The 24,390-nt window shown below is 42.6% G+C and overlaps 1 protein-coding gene across 4 annotated transcripts in view; it reads left to right on the top strand.

Annotated features, from left to right (window-relative positions):
- The first annotated feature begins 3,288 nt into the window (after positions 1–3,288).
- Positions 3,289–24,390, top strand: part of MARCHF1 (membrane associated ring-CH-type finger 1) — a 257,958-nt gene continuing 236,856 nt past the window's right edge. For all 4 annotated transcript variants that reach the window (XM_055794490.1, XM_055794491.1, XM_055794492.1 and 1 more), the window contains exon 1: positions 3,289–3,407. The gene's annotated coding sequence lies outside the window, so the exon portion shown is untranslated. The remainder of the gene's footprint in view (positions 3,408–24,390) is intronic.

Here is a 24,390-nt window from a genome sequence, read left to right as displayed (position 1 = left end):
CCTAGCCTCACTGCCAGGCTGTGATCAGCTCTGAGGAAGCACCACCTCAGCCCTTCCTCAGAGCTGTTCTACTGTAAAGTAGACTTGGTTACCGAGATGGCTATTTTCAACTCACTGAAACCAGAAAAAAAGGAAATTGTCACATTCAAGACCATCGCAGATCTCTGCCTGTGGGTAACTGCTTCCACTCTTGAGTGTTTCATAGCTGCCTTGCGTTGGTGGCACCACGTTTCTGCTGGAGGCTTTCCTCCATTTTCTCTCCCCGAAACCCATGTGCTGAGCTCCCGCTGCTTTTGTGCAACCACTAGTGATTGGTGACAGCTGGAGAAGGGGATATATATATATATATATATACACATACACACATACATATGATTTCCTAAAACTTCCAGATTTATTGGCAGCCTGATAAGTAAACTGATCTTGCTCACCACATCAGTTATGTGTTCATTAACGCTCATGGTGGGAGGCTTAGGAATACCTGAAAGGACGAGTCACTTCTTTTCGTGGGAACATCTTACCTAGGCTTGAAGTGGCCATGCAACCACATCCTGAGACTGTGGCAAAGGCTCATACCATGAAGTTTCTTATGTTTTAATAGAAGAGTGGTATTGTTGCTGTCTTTCATTTCATGGATCAGGCCTGCAGAACCTGACTCAAATTTATTTGTTGCTTTTGGAAAGCTAATGTCATATTCTTAAGTCAATTTGAATCTCATTGCAAAAAATATCATTAAGTACTCTGTAACATTTCCTACCTTAATCCCCTTTCTAATTGCATAGTTTGCCTTAATTAATGTATATAGTGTGATTCTTTCTTCCCTTTCTTTTACTTGCCATGTCCTCCATGTTAAATGTTTGTTGGGTTTTTTTTAACCAAGAATTTGACATAAGATTTTGTGACATGTAGCTGTACAAGTTTGTTGCTCTATAACACATAGGTTTCTGAAAGGTTTGTAAGTACAAAGTTTTATTCATTTTTGATACTTGGAAGGATTAACTCAGAAAAGTTTAGTCCTGTATTTAAACGCTACTGTTCTGAACCCATAAAGCTGCTGTTTGGGATCTTTTTCAGCACAAACTCTTCCTCAACTTTAATATCTCTTCAAAAATCCAAATTCACTGGCTTGCAAAAAGACTGAATATTAATTTCCAAAGAAAAAAGTCCAGGTGTGGTAAGCAATGAGCTCAGACACCTGTTTGGTCATAAGAAATGGCTGTGGTGGGTGTTTCTTGGGTGTCTTAGTCATACGGCATCAGAGCAGCCGTAGTTACAACGTTGTTGATGTGCTCAAGGTATGAAGGAATCTAAAAAAGTTTGCTAGAGAAAGCTGAAGCTCTCTCTAAACCAGTATTTCCACCACTGTTAACCGATACTGTAGTAGCAATTATAATGTGTCTTTTCCACTGACAGACTGATGCTTTGCTCTGCTGAGGAACTCACTGTGAGGAAATTGCTCTGCAATGGCAAACTGAGCTCATCTTTTTATACGCACGTCTCCCAATTGCCTAGTATACATCTTCTGTCTAGTATAGTTAAGTATTACTGTTCAAATGTTGCCTTTTCCCTTGTCTTATGCTGGTAGCTGCCTCATTATTCACTTAAAATCAGTCGTCTGTGTTTGTTTGAGGTATTCTTTTGTCTTTTAAATTTTGCGTCCCACTTAATGAAGTCGTTAAGTGTCTTACCGAAATGCAGTGGTGCTGGACTCAGGGGATCAGCAGTCTGTACTAGACCTCGGTGATGAGTCCACTCACCCAAAGCAACGAGCCAAAGTTTCATACCGCTGCCCCTGCCCAGGGCTTCAGGATCCGAGGCAGCAGGAAGGCTTTTTTGGAAGGATAGTTCTCCTTCCTGCATGTATGTTCTTACTGATCTGGTTTCTGAAAAATCATTCTGCAGATAACAGGAGACAATTTAACACCCAAATACTTTCTCTGGAAGGGATAAAGGGATGCATTTTGATGCGGTGAGTAGTCATGCAAGTGTGTTAAAATGGTGAAGCAGAGCAGTAATAATTGAGGCTGATGTAGCTCCATTTTCAATTTTATTTTCAGGGTATAAAAATTGCTGTTACAAAACTGATCAGGTAAAATCTCCAATACGACTAAGAGATAAATAAGGTAAGATAAAAATTGCAAGCATGAGTGACAATGTACCTGCGTATCGCTGAGAATTAAAAGAATTTTTATACTAGTGCCAGAAGGTGAGGGGAGAGTATTGAACAGCTTTATTTCCTTTTTACTGTTTATCAGAAGAGGAGGAGAAATATATAACCAGCAGATACAACCTTAGAAAACCTCTCGTGTTTTGAGCTTTGGATCAGATCCCAGGACCCAGCAAAATATGAGAAAGAATAGTTGAATATACTTGAGTGAGCTCTGTGCTATACAGGTACCCACTGGATGTTTTCGTCGTGATGAAGGTGACGCTTGTTTAGACGCTTGCCCCGACGGCGGGAGGCACGGGTGGCTCAACACCCTTTCTGTGGGCTTCTTTGGAGACGCTCGAGGCTCGTGGCTCTGCACCTTCCACGCTGCAGCTCGGACCAATGTTTCTTTACTTTTGAGACCTGTCAATCGAGCCAATTATTAAAAAAACCCAGCCTGTATGTATGTCCCCTTTCAACTCCTTCTGTCTCTTAAGACCATAGAGGCAAAATTTGGATGGGGCTGGAATGGTTTATTCCGGAGCCTTTATCAGCACCCGGAACTAGCAGGTGTGCTGCTCGCCCGGAAGGCTGCTCTGGGGGAATCTGTAATTGTTCTGTTTCTCGTGGCTGTCCCGCTCGGCGGCCGCACCGCACACGTGTTTCACAAGTGTTTGCACACCCCCGCCGCGCCCCCCCGCCCCCCCGAGCCCAGCCCCGGCGGTGCCGCTCCCGCACAATGAGGGCCGAGGGGCGCCCGGCCGCGGGGAGATGACCCCGCACACAGCCCCCTGCCGCCCCCGCGCAGGGACCCCGCGGGGCTGCCGCGCTGCCCACCGGCGGACTGTCAAGGCAGCAGCACGGGAGAGGCGCGGACCGGCCGAGGGGAGGGGAGGGGGCGAATCCCCCGGCCGCCGGGCTGCCATTCCCCACGCCGGGGTTCCCATCCCATCCCCGACACGGCGGGGCCGGCAGAAGGGGCGCTGCCCGCCACCCCCGGGGGCGCCCAGCGACCCACCCCGCTCCCGGCCCGACCGCCGCCCCGCTCCGCTCCGCTCCCCTCCCGCCCCGGTCCCCCTCCGCGGCGGGGCGGGGCGGCTCCGCGGGGTGACGTCATGGGGGCGGGGCGGCGGGGCGGGGCGGCCGCGCCGGGCTGGCGGCTGCTCGGGCGGCGGGATGGGGCGGAGGGCGCAGCCCAGCGGGCAGGTGCCCCGCCGCCCCGGCAGCCGGCTCCCTGAGGCACCGCGGCCCGCCGCCGGTGAGTGGGCCGGGGAAGGGGGCGGCGGGCGGCGGGGCAACTGCCGGGTCCCGGGTGCGGGCGCTGCCCGTTTTGAGGGGCGGAGAGGGATGCTGGGGTTTCCCCCTTTTTATTTCCCCCTTTTTGTTTGTTTGTTTGTTTGTTTGTTTGTTCTGGGTTTCGCGGTTGTTGCTGCGCAGGGTTTCGGGAAGAGGCACCCGGGCAGCCGGCGGTTCCCGCTGCCGTGCCCTTGCTGCCGCCGGCTGCGGCACCCGCCGGGCACGGCGCGCCCGGTTCCCGCGGCCAGAGGCCGGCGCCGGGGCGGCCGCCGGTGCGGGGCACGGCCCCGGTGCCCGGGTCTCGCAGCCTCCCGCCCGTGCGCTGCTGGCAGTGACCATCGCGGGGCGTTCCTCTTCCACCCCCTGCCCCGACTCCCAGGCGGACCCCGGGCGGGAGCCGAGGGGCCGTAGTGGGCAGGGGCTCCCCCCGGGCCGGGCAGGGCGCCCCCGGGCCGGTGTGGGAAGGGTCTTCCGAGTGCGTGTGGCAGGTAGCGACTTGGTAGCAAGAGGAGACCCGGGTCTGAAGATCCTGGCTCGGGAACGTGGGCGAACTTGCCCTCTGTTCATAATCAGTTCATCAGCTTCTTTTAATGGAAGCTCCCTGTGTGTGGGCAGGGGGATAGAAGTACCAGCCCTTATAAAATGAGGCACTGAAACCCGTGGAAACATGTCCCGGCTTCCAGTGCTGGCAGCACGTCTTGCTGTGGCTCTCCAGGCTCTCTTGCTTGCGCCTCGTAACCTGGCGGTTTGTCTCGCTTCTCCCTTATCCCTTGTATTGTGCCCAGACTTCAGGGGAGCATGAGCATAAAACGCCTTCTTGCACTTCTTCCCCATCTTCTGCTTTCTTGAGTTTGCGACTTGGGTCAGGAAGGAATTCAAAGGCGGAAAACACCACCTTAGAGCTGAGTGCCGTTGAAATTGCCCCCATCGCCCAGCAGAAAGGCAGTGAAGTGCCTTGGGTGTGCTCCTGCCTCGCTGCTGGGAGTGCTGCTTGGTTCAGTTCCCGTGCTCGGGTGGGGATCTGCACACCTGACAGTTCCTGCACGGAGTGTTCTTAAATCCCTGTGACAGAGCATGGGTTGCAGTAAATGTGCGAACTTGATGCACTGGCTGAGAGAATGAGCTTATCTTGCAGAACATTTTCTTTCTAATACTGAACAGCTAATATGGACGCTGCCACAGTACTTCATTAAAAAGTTGGGAACTAATTAGCTGTTTCTTACAGCTAGAGTTCCAGATTTTAATTAGAGTTCCTGTCTTCAAGTTTAAACTGATTAAAGCAATGCCAAAGCCACTCTTGGTTATTTTCAATGTTTGTTTAAAAAAACAGAAGAGAAAACCCAAGTAATTCTAAGCTCTTTGAACTTCGTGTTGAAAAACAAACCCTTCTGTTTGGGGTTCTGTCCCTGACGCTGCTGGGAGTGGGGGGTGAGGAGATGCCTGTTGTGTGCATCTTGTATTAGAGTGAGCAAGGAAACTAATTAATGACACTGAAACCTAAAGGTTTGCTGTTCGCAGGGCATTGGTGTCACCTGGAAAATGGTAATTTGAAAAGGAAAACTGGAATGTGTTAACTAACAAAGATAGCACTGGGTAACCTGTGAGCATTCAGGTGCATTTCCCAATGTTTGAACCACATGTAAGGGTGTGTTTGGAGACACAATGGTGATGCTTCCTAATAATGCTAAAAACATTGCTGGTGTTTAATATTCCTAACCAAAAGTCTCATCCACACTTAAATAAAGCTGTCCTGATGATTTGTTATTGCCTTGCATTGCCTCATATGCATACTTGCTCCTGTCTTCGTTCCGCTGAAGAATGTTTGGTTACTTGCTTTAGACTTTAATACAAAATTCAGTGTATGGCTCATTCATGAGTACCCCGCTGTATTTTTAACAACTTTCTTACCCTTTTTACGTGTTTGAGAGATTTGCAAATTGATAATTCCCAAGGGAGTTGTTATGCTGATTAGACTTGCATAGTGGGTTTATTCTGAATATTTCACAGCAGTCTTGACACTCTTCATGGGAAGAGTTTAGTTTTTCTCACACTGCAAAGCACTTGTGACAAGACTTAATGATGGGTGCTTTAAAATACAGAAAATGAAGTTTTCTGTAAATTTTGTGCTAAATGAATGACACCATTTTAAGGCATGTGGATGGGTCAGACTAGCAGTGCTTGGAACTCTTCCCATATGGGACTGACAGCTGCCCTTAACTCTGTGAACTTGCTCCATTTAAATGTTTGGTGCAGTAAGAGCTTTGGTAATCTTCATGCTATGGCAGAAGGTTCTCTTGTCTGTTCCAACATTTAAGGGATTTTATTTTTCAATATTGTTATTTAATAGTGACTGAATTCTGTGCAAAAGAAACCTCTTTGCAAAACCTTGGGTGTTAATTTGGCATCTCCAGATATTTACATTCAAGGTACTTGCATGCTCTGATGTCAGGTATGCTGCCAATTAAACCTATATAATTAAATCTCTAAGTAAATGTGACTAATCTTTTCATACTATGATTATTCCATATGTTTGTTACCTACAGCTCGCATCAACTAATATGATGTCAGTATGGATAATGAGATAAAACTGTCATCTTGGTTTTTATATATAGTGTGGGATTTCTATATGTGTCTGCTGCAATTAACTTTTTAATATACTCAGAATAACTAGCTTTAGACAACTGGCTTTTCTCTTGTGGAAGAAGCAAGTTCATGTACTAGGAACACCTATATACAAAACCTGAATCATTTATTAGATTGTTAGAAGACTTTATTAGCTAGACAGTCCTGAGAAACCTTACATGTGATTTAGGAGAAAAAATTCCCCAAAAGTGCCTTACTGCACTTCCAGTGTGAAGAGCGTGGGAACTGGAAGTTTCTCTGTAGCCTGTGGAGTCTTACTGGACTGGTCCAGCTAGGAGCTGATACACCTGCTGGTAGTCTTGTCCCAAGCGGTGTGTATCTCCTTGTAACTTTGGTCCTTTCCTCCATTGTCAGTTATGGCTGGTGTCTGCTGTCACAGCCATGCTGCTGCCAGATACCCGTTTTCTGGTTTTGATGCCTTTTTGCATTGCTGCCTTACCTCTTCTAGGTTTTCAGCTTTAATTTTGTTTGGTTTCTGTATGTATATTGTCCATTGCTTAATCCAGTAGATTCACTACCATGTGGCATACATGACAATGAAATTATATGCCTTGACTTGAAAAAAAAATAACAAGATGTTTCTCTTTAAAGATCTATGTGAAATTAAATTCAGAATAGCCTCATCTTCTTAATAGCAGTGCAAATTCAAATAATGACTTACTAGAGGAACTTAAACCTTTTATGTGATGAGAATAACCTTGTTAATTATCAGGGTTAATGAGGTGCATTCCTTTAAAGTGAACAGAGTGATCACAGGCCAAAAAGAGGACCCCTATTCTGCTGGATAGTATTTTTCCAAATCATTGGTAATTGAAAAGAGGATTTTCTTCCAGGCAGATGTGTGGTATTACAACAGTTTATATCAGATTATTCACGAAAGAGGGATAAACACCTGTTAAAAAGTAGACTATAGGGTACTGTCAAAGCAATATGAAATGGTAAAACAACTTGATTTGGAAATAGTAAGGAGTTTGATAATACTGCATTATTCAGTGCTGTTTCACAGCTCTCTAGGGTGCTTCAATGCTATTTTTAACTTCATGTAGTTCCTTGTACAGAATGGTTCTTGGGATGCAGAGGCATTAAAGGTGCTTTGGACGACTGTACTGCCATGTGCTGTCCCGTTGGTTGCAGGACAGCTGTACAGGACAGGTCCCGTACCGTATTGTGAGGGGGTTTGTCAGTGCTGAAAGATAGAAGGGTAGAAAGTAAAATTCAGACTAGGTGACTATTGAAAAAGAAACTTTTTAATTTTATGGTGAAGATGATACTAGCTTTGTAGCTCTCTTATAATCTTACCAAATGAATGTTTTTGCACAAGGAGTGTGGCATTCAAGGCATCAAAAGCATTTCTGGTAGCTTGTGTGTAGGAAGAGTTATGCCGTTCCTGTCCGAATTATCACGTTAGCTTTGCTTGTGTGTTGCCAGATCTCTTCACAAGAATGTCTTCCAGAACTGACCCATCTATGTCTGTCCCCATGAGACGAGATCATGGCCCTGGGATGGGTGGTGGTGGGAAGTACAGTACAACACGAAATCTTGGCTTGTATTTGCCCTGTACTGATTTGGCTGAACTCTTAGTGCTTTGGAGTGAGGTAGCTGGTTGCATTGTATATTTTGTGTGTCTGACTGAGCAGCAGGTTAGAGGTGGTGTTTTGTCTGAATCTGCAAAAATGTTCTGTGGATGTGCACCTACCTACCCACCCTGTATAAGGAACCATAAAGCAAAGAAAGGAGAGCAAAGAAAATGGAGCTACATGCAGCTGTTACTGGAAAATTTAAGATAACGAAGAAAAGTCAGGTTTGTGCTATGTAAACTTTTCTTGATGATACAATGCATGGCGTGGAAGGAAAGGTGGTGTTATTGTAGGTTAGCTGTATGCAGTCAATGGTAGCTTGAAAATTCTCTACTTTGTGGAGGGTTTGGCTTGTAAGACTTAAATCCATTGTTTATATTCCTTTAAAAGGCAAGAAATAGCTTGGTATTTTTATAAGATATGAAAACAATTGTTAAAACTTCCTGTTAGAATTGAGCACACTTTTGCAAAGCCAAATTGTATGATACCAAGTTGACTTTGTTTCATTTATAGAAATGTGATTGTGCTTTGTAGAGAAAATGGTAGTCCAAACCCACAGACTTCACTGGAATAAAATCTATAACTTCAGTCTGGCAGATCAAGGAGGGCAGAGTGTACTGGAAATGTTTCTACAGTTGCCCACCAGCAACCGAAATCCAAGTTCCGACTACTTATACCTTTAAATGGAATTTAGACAAAACTAGATCTCAAACATTATTTCTTCAAAAAGGGTATGTAATGTTTGACTGTATTAAAATACCAGTTAATGTGGTACATAGTGAAAAATAGGTGTATGAACTTCTAATCTGTTCAGCCAGGTCAGTCTGAGAATCCAAAAACCAGAAGCTTGTTCCATTTGTGATGCAGAATTACAGCCTTGCCTGTTTAGCTCCACTGCAAAATAAGTTATTTAAATAAGGTAGTGGTCACTGGCTGATTTCCTGTAAGTCTTCCCATTTTCTTCAGAGGAACAGTTTCTCTTATCCTTTTTGCTGTCTATAATATTGCAACTAACCGGTCCCTTGCGTTGTGCTGTATTTCTGACTTTGTTGCATTACGCAGCAGTAGAGGGGATGAGCAGGAGGAGGGAAGTAACATCACGGTTTTGCAGGAACTTGCGGAAATATAACTGTCGTGGCATTGCGTGGTGAGGGCTCCCAGTGAGGGTATGTAGGGGGACAGCTCCTGTGCAGGTGATAACTGTTTTGGTCATGTTGGGTCATTGAGTGAAAATGTATTTGGGGTCAGTGGTATACTAATCCCCATTTCCCGGTTTCTGCCCTTCAGCCCTCTAAAGGAGGGGAAAAGAGATCCCAAATGGAAGCCCAGTAAGGGAAAGGCAGGACATCTCTGCAGTCATGGGAGCAGCTTCCTTGACCTCCATGGAGTGTAGTTTATGTTGTGATGGCTTGATGACTGCAGGTCTTGTGGGAGATAGGCTCTTCCCTGCCCTCCCTCCTCTCCCTTATCACAAGTATTCTTCTCTGAAGTCTTCTCCAGATGGAATTTTTTAAATATCAATGATGTTATGGAAGAAAGAGACTTCTTTAACATGGAAGAAACATTCAAAGAGAAAAATAACTATTACCACATGGATTCAGATGTGAAATTGATGTAACATGAGCCAAGCTAGATAGATATGTAACCCAAGGGACAAAATTTTGGTGTGAGATCAAGTAAGTAGTAATGAAATAAGGACTAGGATAAGATTTCTGTCCAATGGAGAAGTGAAGTTTCTGAGCAGTTTTCTGACAGGACAAGGGTGTACGTCTGTTGTGTGGTCAGAGTTTCAAGAGGAAGCCCAAGCCCAGCATAAGACTTCGTAGGACTTAGATGTGATGAGAGGAGGCTGGGAGGGTAATGTGGACTGCAGCATTGATTGTGGTGGTTTGCTACATATCATCGGCTGGGACCCGTTTGTATAGCAGAAGAACGTGAGGTGACCTCAGCTCTCGGGTTGTCGGGGCTGGCTGAGTGCAGAGGCGGTTGCCCTGCTGTTCAAGGACCTCAGCACCATCCACGGCAGTAGGGAAGATCCCTTGCTAAAAGTAGGCTGTGGGGTCAGTGTCCCACATGCTAGCACAGATAGTGTGTAACGGGACGAAATCTGGTTGTGCTTTCCTGGTCTTGGGCCCTCATGGGAAAGGGATGATTGTGCTTCCCAAGGGAAGACCTGGTACTTCAACACCTCCCATGTGTGGCAGTGGCCTCGGGCTGTGTGAGCAGCCCTTGCCCGTAACCTGTGAGCGCAGCATGTTCCCCCGGCCCGTGGCGGGCAGTGTGCTGCTTTACCTCCTCACGGCTTCAGGCTCAGAGGGTCTCTGCTGCTGCGTTGGAGAGAAACCTAAAGCGTGGCTCCAGAGTGACGGGCCCCTTCAAAGTTGTCTGCTGTCTCCTCGCAGGGGTGTGCTCTCTCCTGCTTAAAGCTCCTCTGCCAAGCGCAGCCGAGCACAGCTTGGCTAATGCGACTGAGTTGTTCTTCTGGGGAGTGGTAATAAATTCAGTGCACAAATTTATGTAATATCAGTATCAACTTGTCCTTCTCTGTGCTAGTTCTACGTGTGGGTAAGCAGTCATCAAAGTCAGCTGATGGGTGTGAATTTTTGTGAAGACAGATGCTTTTCTATAAAGTTGGTAATGTACCCAATCCAGTAGAGCTACGTTTAAGATGCATCTGCCTTGTTTGTATAGTACGTTTTTAAAAATTGAACAGTAAAATCGGTGCCTTTAGGTTAGTGGAAGCCCTAACAGGAAATACGAGGTATTGGATGGAAGATGACATACCTGCAAGAAAGCCAGACCAGTTCCATCTCCACACGCCTCTCAAACACTGTGCTTTCAGAGCTGGGGGGCTGCGTGCAGTATTCTGTGGAGCTGAGAGAAAGGGGCTGACTAACGATTCGAGGCAATATGCTTCAAAAAGATAAAAGCTCTTTGATAAACTTTTGCTAGAGTGAAGAACTGAAATCAACTTTGCAGTTGTATATGGATATGATGAATTTGGTAGGGTAGGCAACGATGTAGAGCAAAGCCTCAGAAATCAAATTCTGTCACGAGGAGTATATGAAGGCCTCTCTTCTGCAGCCACACACAGGAGGAGGCAAAAGAAACAGGTAAACCTTAAGTATTTTCTTGGTGGGTTTGTTCAGCGAGCAGTGTCTTGCACTTTGTGAGAAACTGTTTTCTGATTTTTTTTTTTTTTTAATCTTTTGAACTACATTCGTAGCAATAGTATGCTGATTGTATCCTGTCCTTCTGTGAAAAAAAAAAAAGTTAATACAAACCCTGTTCAGTCAGTAAGTGTTTGAAAATAGCCATGTTTTATGTAAGTAAGAAGAGCAGCACCTCAATTGCATGTGTTTTGCTTTGAAAGGGAATGAAAGGCGATGTTACAATGAAAAAATTTTGGCAAATGGGAAAAAAGCTGAAAAGAAGTGGCAGAATGTTCAAGGGGCAGTTTTTATCCCTGCTGAGGCTGAGAAATTTAAAGGGGAAATTATAAAAAGAATTTAATGGAGAGGAAGACAAAGGTAAGATTGTAGAAAATGGAGAAAGGCCTAAGCAAACTAAAGGAAAATGAACCTGTAAAATGTGAGATAGGGGTAGGGTGGAAGAGAAAAACAGAGGAGGAAATATTTACGATAAGAGAAGATTGAAGTGGCTGAAGTGATCTCAGTGGAAAAATAGTGGAAAAGGGACAGAATTGAGACACAGAATGAAAGATGATGATCACTGTGTGTGAAATGGGAAAATCTTGTTTTAAGCACGTGCTGTGTTCAACAGCCTTTTCTTCCCTTTTGCTAGGGGAAAATTTTGGACCTGATCTGGCAGCCCGAGAGGAGTGGGGCTACCACAACTCCATGCCCTGGGTCCAGCCAGCAGCAAGGCTGAACCTGTGTTCCCAGTACACACGTGCACATGCGAATGCGTGCCTGCGTCCGCTCCAGGTGCTGCACTGCAGACACACGTGTCCCCATCACCCACCCCGGGCTGACACTTCAGTCCACTCGCTGCAGTCTCTCGGGTGGCTGGCAGGGCAGTCGCACCCCAGTTACTGTACTCAGACCCCTGTGCACACATGCACAGTGCATAGAGCCCCTCACCCAGAGAACACTTGGGAAGGATTTAATAACAGATAGGAGAATGCACTGATCGGGCACAGGGTATGCCCAGGTAGCACAGCAAACTACTTGCAAGCAGCTGGCCCTTTTAATCCACTTCTCTGTTTTTTCACACTTGTTCCTCCTCAAATCACGTAAATACATCCCTGTCCCTGCATTTGGTTCCTCCTCTAAACATCCCATAGTAAGTCCTGTGTATTCCCCCCAAATGCCCTTCCCCTGCATCCTATGATGTGTCCCGCACCCCTGGGCATCCACATGATGGGTTTCACACCTGGGCACTGGGGCTGAGTCTCTCTTGGGGCAGCCCTGGGAGGGGTCTGGATGGGACCTCTCTTCCTCTGAGTCCCTAATTTGTGTTCCTGTCTGCCGTTCTGCATCCCTGTGGTCCTCTGGGCTTGTAGTGATGGGCCTGTAATGTGCTGATCGCCCCTGTGATTGAGGAGCAGCCCGGGAAGAGCTGGGCAGGCTATCACTTGCACTCCCCCACCTGCCAGTGTGTCCCTGTGCTCCTTTGTTGGGGGGCAGATGAGCTTTTATCACTTAATGTAACAGTATAGATCCGTCTTCATTTGCTATGAGAATTTTTTAAAGAGTAAACTTGTGATGACAGTGTTTTGTTAAATAAAATGTAGGAATGAAAAAAACGTAATTGTTTTGGAGCATGTGCTTGCTGCCTCCTTGTTTGGCTTTATGCGGTGGAATACAAAATGTATTATATGACCTATCAAGTCCAGTCAAGTTAGATTTTTATTTTAAAACTTGAAAGGGATTATTCTTCAGTTAAGGGTCTAATCAGTAGAAATAAGCTATAGTACAGGTTATAATGCTACTTCAACATCTGTGAGGAATCCAGGTGATGATAATAGTTACAAAACAAAAACTGAGGGAGTGCTTGTGATTGCCTGTGGTAATATTGTAGCTGATGGGATGGAATTAAATATTTTTTCCTGAATTGTCACCAACATTTCTTCATGTGCCTTTAAGAACTTAGACTACTTCTAAAGGCTGTAACCATTACAATTAGTTCTTTTAAAACTATGGTTAAGCGGATGCATGTTCTGTAAAGCTGTCATTAAGATATGCTTGACCTCATGAAGGAATGATTGTGTTCATCATCGGAACTGGATTTCTCAGTGCCTCAGGACTGGAGACAGGAGCCTGCTCAGAGAAACTGTCAGGCTGAGTTACACCCTGTAAAGGGTATTGAAGTGACACAAAATTCATCAGATATGTTTCCAAGAAAAGGGATGGGGAAATGTTAAAAGTTTAGGTTTGTTGGAATCACATGGTGCATAACCAAGTTTTTCAGTCTTTTTCCTACAGGAAAAGGAAGTTAAGGTGGAATCTGAGCGCAGAGGCTTAGCTAATTAGGCGTTAACAAGGAAGTGGTTTGGTTTTTTTGGTTGGTTTGTTCGTTTTGTCTTTTTTTCTTAAGAAATGGGGAAAAATTAATCCAGGCAGCTGCAGGTTATGGTTTTGACATCAGTGTTATCAAAGTTCTTAAACTGCTCTTAGAGGAAAGGATAGTTCTGTGTATAATTGTTAATTCCCAATACCTTCTAATTTTCTTCTGCCAAAGAGACTGGTACTAAGGACGTGTGCCATACCAGAGGCCCCTTTGCCTTGTCTATGCTTATATAGCTGTTTCTATAGCTAAAATGTAAATAAGATCAATTTTGATTTGAAGAAACAAAACATACTGTCAAGCTTTTTTGACATGTATCGTGTTATTAGTTGGGAGCTTGACTTCCTCGGTAAGATGAAATTTGAGAGAGTCTGAGTACTCTATAAATGTGTGGGGATAATCACAAGGCAAGAACTACTTAGAAAGAGACAATGCTGATATGAGAGCAAATGACCATACTTGCTGTGTATAAATTTACTCTAGAAATTAGAATAGGGTTTCTAATCAATAGAATAGCCTCTCAATTGAAAGTATTTTATATCAAAGCATATCTTACTGCATTAAAGAAGAGTTGCAGGAATTTGTGAAGAAACTTGCATAAAGATGATGAGATGCCTGCCACAGCAAGGAACTAAATCCATGGAGCAAGTGAACTCTTTTCTGTAGTATTCTAAAATAAAATTCACATAAAGTGAATGCATCAATATCGTGGAAGTGTATTTGACAGCAGATGCATCTCTTTCTCTCCGTAATGGTATGGAGATAGGTTTTTCAAACAGAAGCAACCGCTTTCAAGAGCCACAAAAAAATGAAAGCAATTTGGAGAGAACAAAATTTTCCACAGAAAGGCAATAGAAATTTCAACATGCGGAAATTTAAAATCGCTATAAAAAACTAGGAAGGAGTTTTTTTGGGCAAAAGTTTAAGTAGATAGTTGAAGAATGTGTTAAGTGATGATAATCTATTTAAAGTTGGGTTTCCTTGATGTATGACACTGGTCATGGTTACTTATACTTCTGCTGGGCTTTAAATTCCGTGTGTGATGTCTGCCAGTCTTTTGAGCAGAATTTTTTGAAGATTTTGGCAAGATGAGAGAGCTGTGCTGGGGGAAAAAGATAGTTTCCAACATCTTTTGACAGGTTAGACACGCTGATGCTTCAGGATGGGGGCCTTGAAACAAAATAAATTGATCTTTGTGCAAGGAATGTGTTTCTTCCCTTCCTCAGAAGATTTATTTGCTTATGGAAAATAGTAGGGCTTGAAATCACCTGTTTTTGTGCTGGGAAGGCTTAGGCTTTGTTGGCTAAAACCTCTTTCAAATTTAATGGCTGGGCCAAAGCAGGATTTCTTTGAAGCCACCGGTGTGGGTGATTTGGGCTGGGGGAGATGAGGGTGTGAGCAGCCCTACGGACACACCTGCTGCCGGGGAGCTCTGGAACAGAAACCTGCTTAGAAGGAAAACTGCAGAAGTAGAACTAGGAGAAGGAAATGATAAGGAAGAGAATAAATGCAGAGAGATGAGTGCTTGAAACCTGAGGAGTAGAACCATAGGAAGGGGAAGTAATGTGCTAAAAAATGAAATAATTGGTGTGGCAGGACATGATTCAGATGAGGCTACTGAAGAGAGGGGGTGAGGAGGAGCTAGGTAAGAGCACCACCAGCTCCACGTGGCCTGTGTGGTTTGGGAGGGTGAAGGAACACCGATGGGCAGGTGTGCCCAGCCGAAGCCAGGAATACAATCAGAGGCACTGGTCTGATGGCAGTGTAGACAAAAATGTCCTGTTGATCTGAGTTCTTGCTCGTGCAGGTTATAACACCTCACACTGTTACCTACTTTGGCTGTTACAGTAGACCCCAGCTGCTCTGCAGGTTTCTTGGGTGTATGAGAGTATGTACTAAAACTGTGTGCAATACCTTTTCCCATACTTTCTGCCCTTTCTCCATACAAATGTGGCTCAAAATTCTGATGTGCTTGGGATAAATCAGAGCTGTATGACACTTATCTGTAGAGCTCCAGCCTCGTTTTATTGTGCATGGTGAACGAGGCAGGATTATTAGGAGAGAAGTGTGGCGTTTTTTGTAGTCAGGCAGCTAAATGTTGCCCTGGAGATAGGGCTTACATCCTTTTCTGTGCACATAGGTCCTGTTTGATGCTGGTCAGAATATTTGCAGATGTGTATTTTGACTGCGTATTTGTCTCCTTTCCTGAATGCCTGATCTGAAAATCTGTATCTAATCTGCAACAGAATTAGATGATTGCATCTGAAGTTAAAGGAATTTTCGTGTGTGTTAGCTGTTGAGGCTGTGGCAGCTCTACCTGCTAGCAACTGGAGATCTTTCTGTGCCAGGTGTCATGTCTGTACATTTAGCAACCCTCAGTATTAGTCAGGAAATGACATTAGGTTATTATGATGGATGTCTTTTGGTTTAGCAGATTGGTAAAAGAGAAATCTGCTCTTGCTTTTCATACATTAGCCTCGGACCTGGCTTCCTGCTTACGTACTGAGGTGGAGTAGTGTGAACCTTACTCCTGTTTCCTTTCTGCTTTACTCTGTAGTGCTGTGATCTCTGTAGGACCTTTGTGCCTGTACGAGTTTAACTGTTATTCCCTTGAAACAGTTGTTGCAGAGCTGGAAGGTTCTGCACGCTTTAATGCCATATTGGCTATGCAGTTCTGTAACGGTGCTTCAAGCATTGCTGTCTGTAATTTCTTGTGCAATCATCACAGCTCTGGCTGCATGACTTAAAAATGCACAAGGAGAATGCAGATGTTTTACTGGAGGTAGACAACAGAATAGTCTATCTCTTTTCTTTTTTCTTTCTTCCCCCAGATATCTTACTGTTCCATTTCACCTTCAGTTGAATAAGCATTGAAGCCTATTTTTGGATCTCTAAGTTACAACCATGTCTACAATAATTCTGCTGAAGTGTAGAAAACTTTGTTACTGCAAGGCAGAGAAATTACACTCTTCTGCTGACAAACTAGTAAGAATTGTGACAAGCAATTTTGCTTTGTGGGCTAGTACTAGGAGAGTTTGTTTTGTCAAAGAACAAATAAATAACAGATGTGAGAACACAATTAAAATTCTCTGAGGGAGAGGCTGGCTTTCTGAAGGATATAAACAAAAAGAAAAACGTATTAATAGAAATGCTGTTTAAAGTATAAATAATATCCCGTGTGTTATTTACATGTTAAGATGATTTAAATCACTTGCAAAGGTGGGAAATGCCAGGAGGTAAAACAGATGATGGCTTGCAAAATTGACAGAGAGACTAGGCAAATTCTGGTCGTTTAATTGACTCAGAGAGCAACCGTCAACCTGACTGGATCCCTTAGCTTTACAGAAATACAGGTGGAGTGACTTCACATCTAAACAGCTAAAAGCTGCTCATGGTTAAGACCTTTTACCTTTATTGTTTTGGAACACAAAGAGATGAATAATGTTTTGTGGTGACAAAAATCTTTTACAGAAATAAATTCATTTATGGTAAGGTGTTGTGAAAGAATGCGCCCTATATTTTCTTAAACTATTTATAAAGTAGTTTTCTAAGAAAAGATTTTAAAAAAAAAAAAGATTGTAAGAAAGAGAGCAAAGAGACAATGTGTGCTTATTTGCCTAGGCTATTAGATGATAAGATGAAACAAGATGTATCTTCCCCAAACAGGCACATTTAATTTAGAATTCACAATCTTTTTTCCCTTTGATATTAAAAAAATATGAATTATGATTATCCACTTCTCATTCATCTTTTTTTTTTTTTTTTTTCCTTTTGCCCTTGGTAGAATAATTTCTGTAGCTTGTGTTGCATAAAATAGTGCTAAGCAATGCTTATTATAAGCTGGGAAGCTTAATGAAATATTTACATGAACACTTAACTAACAGACAGAACTTTTAAGATTTAACAGGCCACCTGCTCAGCAACTGAAATAGAGCAATGCTGTTTTCAAAACTAGCATTCGTGGCCAAGGGAACATCCTGGGTAGAACTCCCAGAAAACTGTTTTCTTATCCCATTAATTCTTTTTAGCCTTAAAAAAAAATAAATTGAGAAATCATAAGGCTTCCAAAGGAAAAAGAAGGGTGGGGGTGGGGAGGAGAAGGAAGAAGAGGAAAAAAAAGTGGTGAAAAGAAGCAGCTAGGGTAGCATCCAAGAACGCGCTCTCTTAACGCAGGAGTCTCAAGGTCAAATCTTTGGCATCTTCACCTTATTCTAGTAATTGGCTAGTTTAACACAATTTTTTTCTCCCCAATTCAGAGCTGTCTGTGCTCTGCCTTCACTCCAGAAGCAACATCATGCTGTGTTACTGTGACTTGCCCACGTTGCTGGCCCTCTTTCACAAGCCTGATTAGCAAAAATATAGGTAGTGCTGGTCCTGGAGCAGTTTGTGTGTACTTGTCCATCTAGATGTCTTCTGTGTACTGGAGGGGCACCTGCTAAACTGAAGTAAACCTCAGCTGTTGTTATGATCAAAAATATTACTGGCTTAACTGCTGGGATTTTTCTTCCAACTGTAGAAATCCAGCAGTAGACAGGTATATCAAAACAATTTTGACCATATCTGTTCCAGCAGGGATTTTACCAGAGTGAAATAGATACATCTTTCAAGTATAACATCAGATAGTGATTAAATGCAACACTTGTCTTGCAGGGGTGAGGGTTTCTTGTCAGGCACAGTTATTACGCTTCCATTTTTGCATTTAAAATTGTTCTCAAGTTTGTTCAGTCTGTGACAGCAGCATGACCTGTCCTCTGTGCTTGCGTCTAGAATGAGATGAGATCCGGGGAGTGGGGTCTGTAGAGGAGCTTCAAAATCTGAATAGTCATGTGGGTTGGAAAGAGCCCAAAGAATTAAATATCCAAATGTATACCCTTGACAAATTAACCATGAAGTGGTAGGTGGGGGATTACAAACAAACTTAGAAATTCTTATCCTAACTCCTACTACTCACTTCTGTTGTGAACATTAATTTTTTGTTTGTTTGTTTTTCCTGTAAAATGAAAGGAATTGTTCTGCTCAAGTAGACCTGAGAGGGTTGGTATTTTTCATAGGTAAAGAATGTAAAATATCCTTCTACCAGCTCAGGTTTTTTTATGTTGAAGCAACAAAGAACATGCTTTCCACTTTTTGAATATGATGGTAATTACCCCTACCGTCATATAGCTACTATGTTAGCACCACATATAGCAGTAACGGATAGTAGTAACTGCTGCAGAGAGGGTGTCTGCCTTAACTGCAGGACCGTGCTGATCTCCGTCAGTGCTGTAAGCGGCTGCTCTTTTCCCTTGGTGGACAATTGCAGCATCATCACCAGGCAAACGTGCGAAGTCTTAGCCAGCTTTGAGGCTGGCATAACTGGGCACAAACCCCATGCATCTTGCAGGACATGATTTGGATACTTACTGTCTCGAACTTTGTGGTGCTGGAAAAGTGAGTGTTTTGCCGCAGCTCCCATTATTGCAGTGTCAAGCAAGATATGGCTTTGACAATGCTGAAGTTGAGCTAACTTAGGGCTTACTTTTGTCGTAGTATTCGGAATGTTAGAAATCAAACATTTTCTCTGACTTTCAGTCAGCATTTTAAGTTTAGGCTTTGTGTTTTGTCCTGTAACAAATGTTATAAGGATTGCAGAACTGGCAGGTGCCACAAGTGCTCTGAAATAACGAGGCCTTTTTAGCTGGGAAAACATTTGACAATTGTGAGTGCTTCTGCCAGGAAACATTGCTGGCATCCAATTAAGGAATTTTCTGTAACAAGAATGACCTGAATAGTTTTATATCTAGCTTGGAAATTGTTTGATATCACACCTTGTAAAGAAAGCAATAACAATTTGTTAATTTAGAGCTTTTTTTGGAAAACCTAACTGGAGCTACTGGTCTAGTCACCTTTCTAGACATCAGTGTTTGTTTACTTACTAGAGGACTTGAGAATCAATTTCATGTTCATTTTGGCTTACCTATTTCTGCTTTGATTGTCTGATTTTCCTTAAGTTATTTTGGCGCAGAAGACATCTTTCTTCCTTCAGTCTGAGTCCTCTTTCCTGGTTTTACTTTATGTACTGTATATTAGTCCATATTAATTCACTGTATTTGTTGAGAACTTGTGCTCTCAGTGGAGAGTGTTAAATACGAAGCTTGTTAGCTGTTGGAAGTACATGTAGTTGATGAACTGTTGTTGAAGAGATACCAAAACCCTTTGCTCCAGGGAGAAGGATTACCTGCCTGCATATTAGTATCGTGGAAAGTCCTGAGCACATAGCGTGCTCTCCCGTTCGTGGCCCAAATTGAGACAGAGGAGAAAAATCCTGTAAAGGCAGGAGGCAAGAATATTCTTTGTAAGGAAAAATGTCGGCTGTTACCCATAAAGGTACCGCATGTTGGTATTAATTACCCCTTGGAAATATTCCTATATGGTACATTGTTATAGTGAAGGACTAAAAGCAAAGGTTTACAGGATAATGGAGAACTGCATTTGCAGATGGGCATCAAGAAAACAGAACTTAAATGAACCCAGGTGACATCCAGCTCTCAGTCCTGGAGGCTGGCGCTGGGTCAGTGTTCCAGGTGGCGGACAGGGGTGGTCGCGGTGAGGATGGGGCTGGAGCGTGGTGGTGTGGCAGCTGAGCGGGCTGGTGGGGCACGGGCAGCGGGCGCTGGGGGTGCCGGTGTCACCATCCCTGCAGCTGCCTGGGTTCTGTCTGCACGTCTTGCAGCTGGCAAACATCGCATTTTTAACAAATTTGGCTGTAAAGTTCCATTTCTCTTCATTAAGTGAAAATATGGTGGGTAGGCTCTGTTGTGCTACTTTTATATTTTTCAACAGTTCTGAAATGTGTCTTCAAATAATATTGATTGTGACATGGTTAATGCTTTTTAGTAAAGGGAAAAGTGCTTCATGGGATTTTTACGTCCTTTTGCCAATTTTCATTGGATACTGCATTTTACAATTTATGCAAATTAAGACAAACACCATTTTCAGTTCAGTCAACCCACACTTGATTTTTAAGGCTGGTTTCAGTTCTTGGGGAGTGGGCCAGACAGAGCAGAAACCAAGCCCTTTAATTACCCAGAACATAGCAATGCAACTGCCAGTTCCTACAGTGACCATCAGGCACCTCAGTTCTTTAGGACTTCTAGGGTTGACAGATTAGGTTTTGGTGGTCATCAGCTTTTGATGACTTTGCTGAGATTTCCAGGAACGACAGCTCCTGCCATTTGTGATGGCTTGGCTTACCTTTGATTAACCCTTTATAGATATGTGTAATAGAAATGTTAGGGCTGGTATGAATGATGTAGGAATGGAAAAGAAGCAACAGCAGAAGGGTTAAAATAAAGGCCTGTATCGATAATGAACAACTCTTCAAGGACATGGCTCCCAGGACACCATTCCAGTGGTAGGTCTGAGGAATGCGTTATTTGTGTCAGCACCAGAAAACCTGTCCTGAAAGAGCAGATGACTGGCCAGTGGAAGTTGGTCAAGTGTACCATTTCTCTTCCTGCTTACGCAAAAGAGAAATGGACTATAGACTATCTGTGTTTCAAAAGAAGGAAAACAGAGTAGGGAACAGCCTGGCCTGAGGTTTGTGTAGGCTGAGGTGAGCAGGGTTCTGGCGGAACACCCCGCAGTGGTGGCTTGCTCCTGCAGGCTATGAAGAGCCATCCGAAAACTAGCTTGATGCCTGTGGAGAAGGAATCAAAAAACATGGTGCGGACTTGATGGCTGGTGCCTCTTGTTCTCTTTGTCACATGCAGGTGATCCTGGCCAAACCACTTGGGTAGACATGTCACTTGCTTGTAGATGGATGTGAGGTTGCGAGTGAATGAAATCTTTGGCAGGATGAGCGTGAGTGGGATATTTGCAAATGAACGTCTTCCCCTTTTGTAAGATCCGATGCAGAAATTTGCCACAGTAACTTTCCCTATGCTATCTAATACTTACTTGTTTCATGCTGAAATTAAACTACATCCAGTCATAGACAGGAAGATTTTTAAGTTTCCCTACCAGCATGAGAACTGTTGGTAGGGTTAGGAGGTGTCAAAGGAAGACATAGGCTAAAGCAGTTTATGGTTATAAAAAAATCTTGTGTGACACCAGACCATTAAAATTTAAACCACAAATGAAGAACAGATCAGAAAGGAAGGAAAAAGACTGGACAGTGTTTGAACATCTTGTATTAATTAGACAACGTATTTTAAATAGATATTTTTATTGTGATATATTAACATTATCAGTAATATTAAATGAATAAAATCAATTTTACAATTGCAATGATATATATCAATGTCAATAACCCTAGTATATTATTTTATTATATTATTTTTAAGACAGGCAGTTTTAAATGGGTATACGGGATCCCTAAACGTACCAGCCTCCTTTGCTGTGGTAAAGAAACCTTGGAGTGCGTTAGATTGTTTGACCTTTGGCCTCCTGGGCAATTTCAGCACCAAAATGTGGCATTATCACTGTCAGGTTCCCTCTTCTCTCAAGAGACATGTTATCACTGACATTGCCTTCAGACTAGGTAATAAGAAGGAAATAGAGAATAAATAGGGGGCAGCAAGAGGAAACTATTTTTATAGAGTTCAGACAGCTGTGTTAGGAACCAGCCTGGTGAGCAAGAGGCATTTTGCAAGCTGGAAGAATAGCTGTATGGCACAAGCTATATTTTTATGAACTGTCTTCAGACTGAAGAGTGTAAGCACAAAGATAAACATTTGTACTTACGTAGTTGAACATACGTTATATTCGGTGTAAGTTCAAAATTACACAACAAACCAATGGGAAAACCTGCATAAGAGACAAATAGACTTACTGTCTAGCAGTTTTTGTTTATTTATAGTATGTAAAGCAGTTTTCCATTTACATGTTGTTCGTTTTGGATGCTTGTTTAATGTTTAGTAGACTATAACTGGTGCTTTTTGTGCCTGGAACTGGTGGCTTTCCAGGGCCCTGTATGTAGTGTAATTGACTTGCCAGAGTGAAAGGGGGAAATTCTGGGATGCACTGGTTTGTAAGAGCGAGGCAGAACTGCAGGGAGAGCAGAAGGAGAAATAGCAAAGTACCAGATTGCTTCGTGTGTCCCTGCAGCTTGGCTTGGGAAGAACCTATGCTGTTAAAGCAAGGAATGCTTCTAAAACAAACTCCCAAACTTTCCTTATCTTTTTGTCTAATCTTTATTAAAAGCCTTTAAAGTCATTCTGAACTTTTGTTTTGTTTTGGCCTTCTGGAAAAAAAATAAAAATAGCAATTCATTAAATGTCATGGATAATAATACTAGGATGCAGACATACTTAATTTTTTTTTACGATGCCTTTTCCTAAATATTTATGTCACAAACCTGTGGTTTGTTCTGTGCTCCTTCTGAAGTTACACATCTGGAAGACAGTGCAGTAATTTCATTGTATTAATACTTTATTTAGATTTTATTATATTTTGAAATTATTTGGATTTCTTAATTTCTGAGGGGGAGTGCAGCTGAATCAATGTGCTGGGATGGCAAGAATGCCTTACGTCATGCTGGCAGGAGCGGTGCCTCAGGTGGAGTGGTTCTTTAACGTGCCTGTTGTAGTGTGCTGGAAGCACTGACCTTTGGCTTAAACCTAGAACTAAAATCTGTCTAATGAAAAAGCTGCCAGAAATGAAAGGTCATACGAAATGTGATGAATTTTTGAACTCCTCAAGAAGGATTTCTCAAAGTACTGTAATTCCCTGTTGATCTGTCTAACCTGAGTGACGTTTCTATCACTGTTCACTGAACACTGTTTTACTGTTATTCGTAGTCTTCATGCAAATATAAAACTTTGAAGGAGAACGTGGCTTATGGAAACAGTCCAGCCTAAACAAACAGCATGTTTGATTTTTTATGAAATACGTCAGATTGGGTAAAAAAATGTATCATTCTGAATCAATTTGATAACAGCTGACCTTGAATATGAATATTTTTTTTTCCTTCCTGTTTCTTAGTAACAGGAAACTTTTCTGCAGGATGAGTATTTAGTATCCTGAACAGTTTCAGAAGCTTTTATACCTAAAAAGGAACAGATGATCTAAGGAAGTTTTGTTTGTAGCAATTAAAATAGGGAATATATAGATTATTTTTCCTCATTTTATACCCTATTGTCCTGCACTTAGAATTACATATCAACTCCTTGATGGTAGCTAAAAACTGGTGTCATGAATACAGACTAAAAATAGAAGTCTTCAAAGCTACAGATTTCTTTTTTCTTTTAACGTGTGATGCAAGAAAGCAGCTATGTGTGCTTTTACAGCTATGATAGCATTTCTTATACAAAGTGTGAGAATGTGTATAATTGTCAAAGTGTTGAACTGTATCTGAGCAAATGAAGAAAGCATTATCTACAATGTAATTTTATTCATTGACAATTGCTTACATTCTCACTCTCAAAATCTATCACATGAAGTGGTTTTCTTTCTCCTTTATTATATATTCCAAAGGTTCTTTATTTTTTTTAAAGGTTGATTTTATGTGATTTGGTGTTCAATAAAATATAAGTCAAGTCATTAAGGACACTGAAATCTGAAGCTCTGTGCTGTGACTATTTTATTATTGGTCCAATGAAGAAACAAATTTGTTCGGTTTGTTGTTTTTCTTTTTTTTTTTTTTTTTTCTGGTGGTGTGAAACTTCTTACATCCAAAGAAGCAGATTGAATGCTTGAAGGAGATTGGATAATCTTGGATGATCTTGGATTTTTCTACCTGAATTTAAAATTACTACATGAGCCTTGATTCTGACTTTACAGCCACGTGCAAAGGAGAGAATAAGACGACCTGTTCCTTTCTAATTGTTTCTCAAAGTGCTGTGTAGTACCTTTCCATCGTAGCTCCTGAAGTTCTTTATACAAAGAAAGGTATCTTTGCTCCATCGCTTAGTTGTTGTCTAAAGAATAATCCTGTAATGATGCTTATAAATGCCTGTGAAGTCTGTTTTTCTGTGACTGATGGTTTCTCATGGAGACAGTTCTTGACATTCATGTAAGTCCCAATTAGCAGGTAGAGGCATGACACCAGTTTGTTGAAGAGTGATACAGTAGTGTGGGTGTGTGCACGTGTATATCTATATCTAAAAATATATATAAAAACAAATCACACATTCAGTACGATGTCGTGGATCTTTTGGCAAATCATCTGGTGCAATTTTTTGTCTCCTTACTGGCCTATGTCATACTCCAGTGACT

The sequence above is a fragment of the Falco peregrinus genome, chromosome 2, assembly GCF_023634155.1.
Source record: "Falco peregrinus isolate bFalPer1 chromosome 2, bFalPer1.pri, whole genome shotgun sequence".
Classification (NCBI taxonomy): domain Eukaryota; kingdom Metazoa; phylum Chordata; class Aves; order Falconiformes; family Falconidae; genus Falco; species Falco peregrinus.
This window is presented reverse-complemented; position numbering and strand designations above follow the sequence as displayed.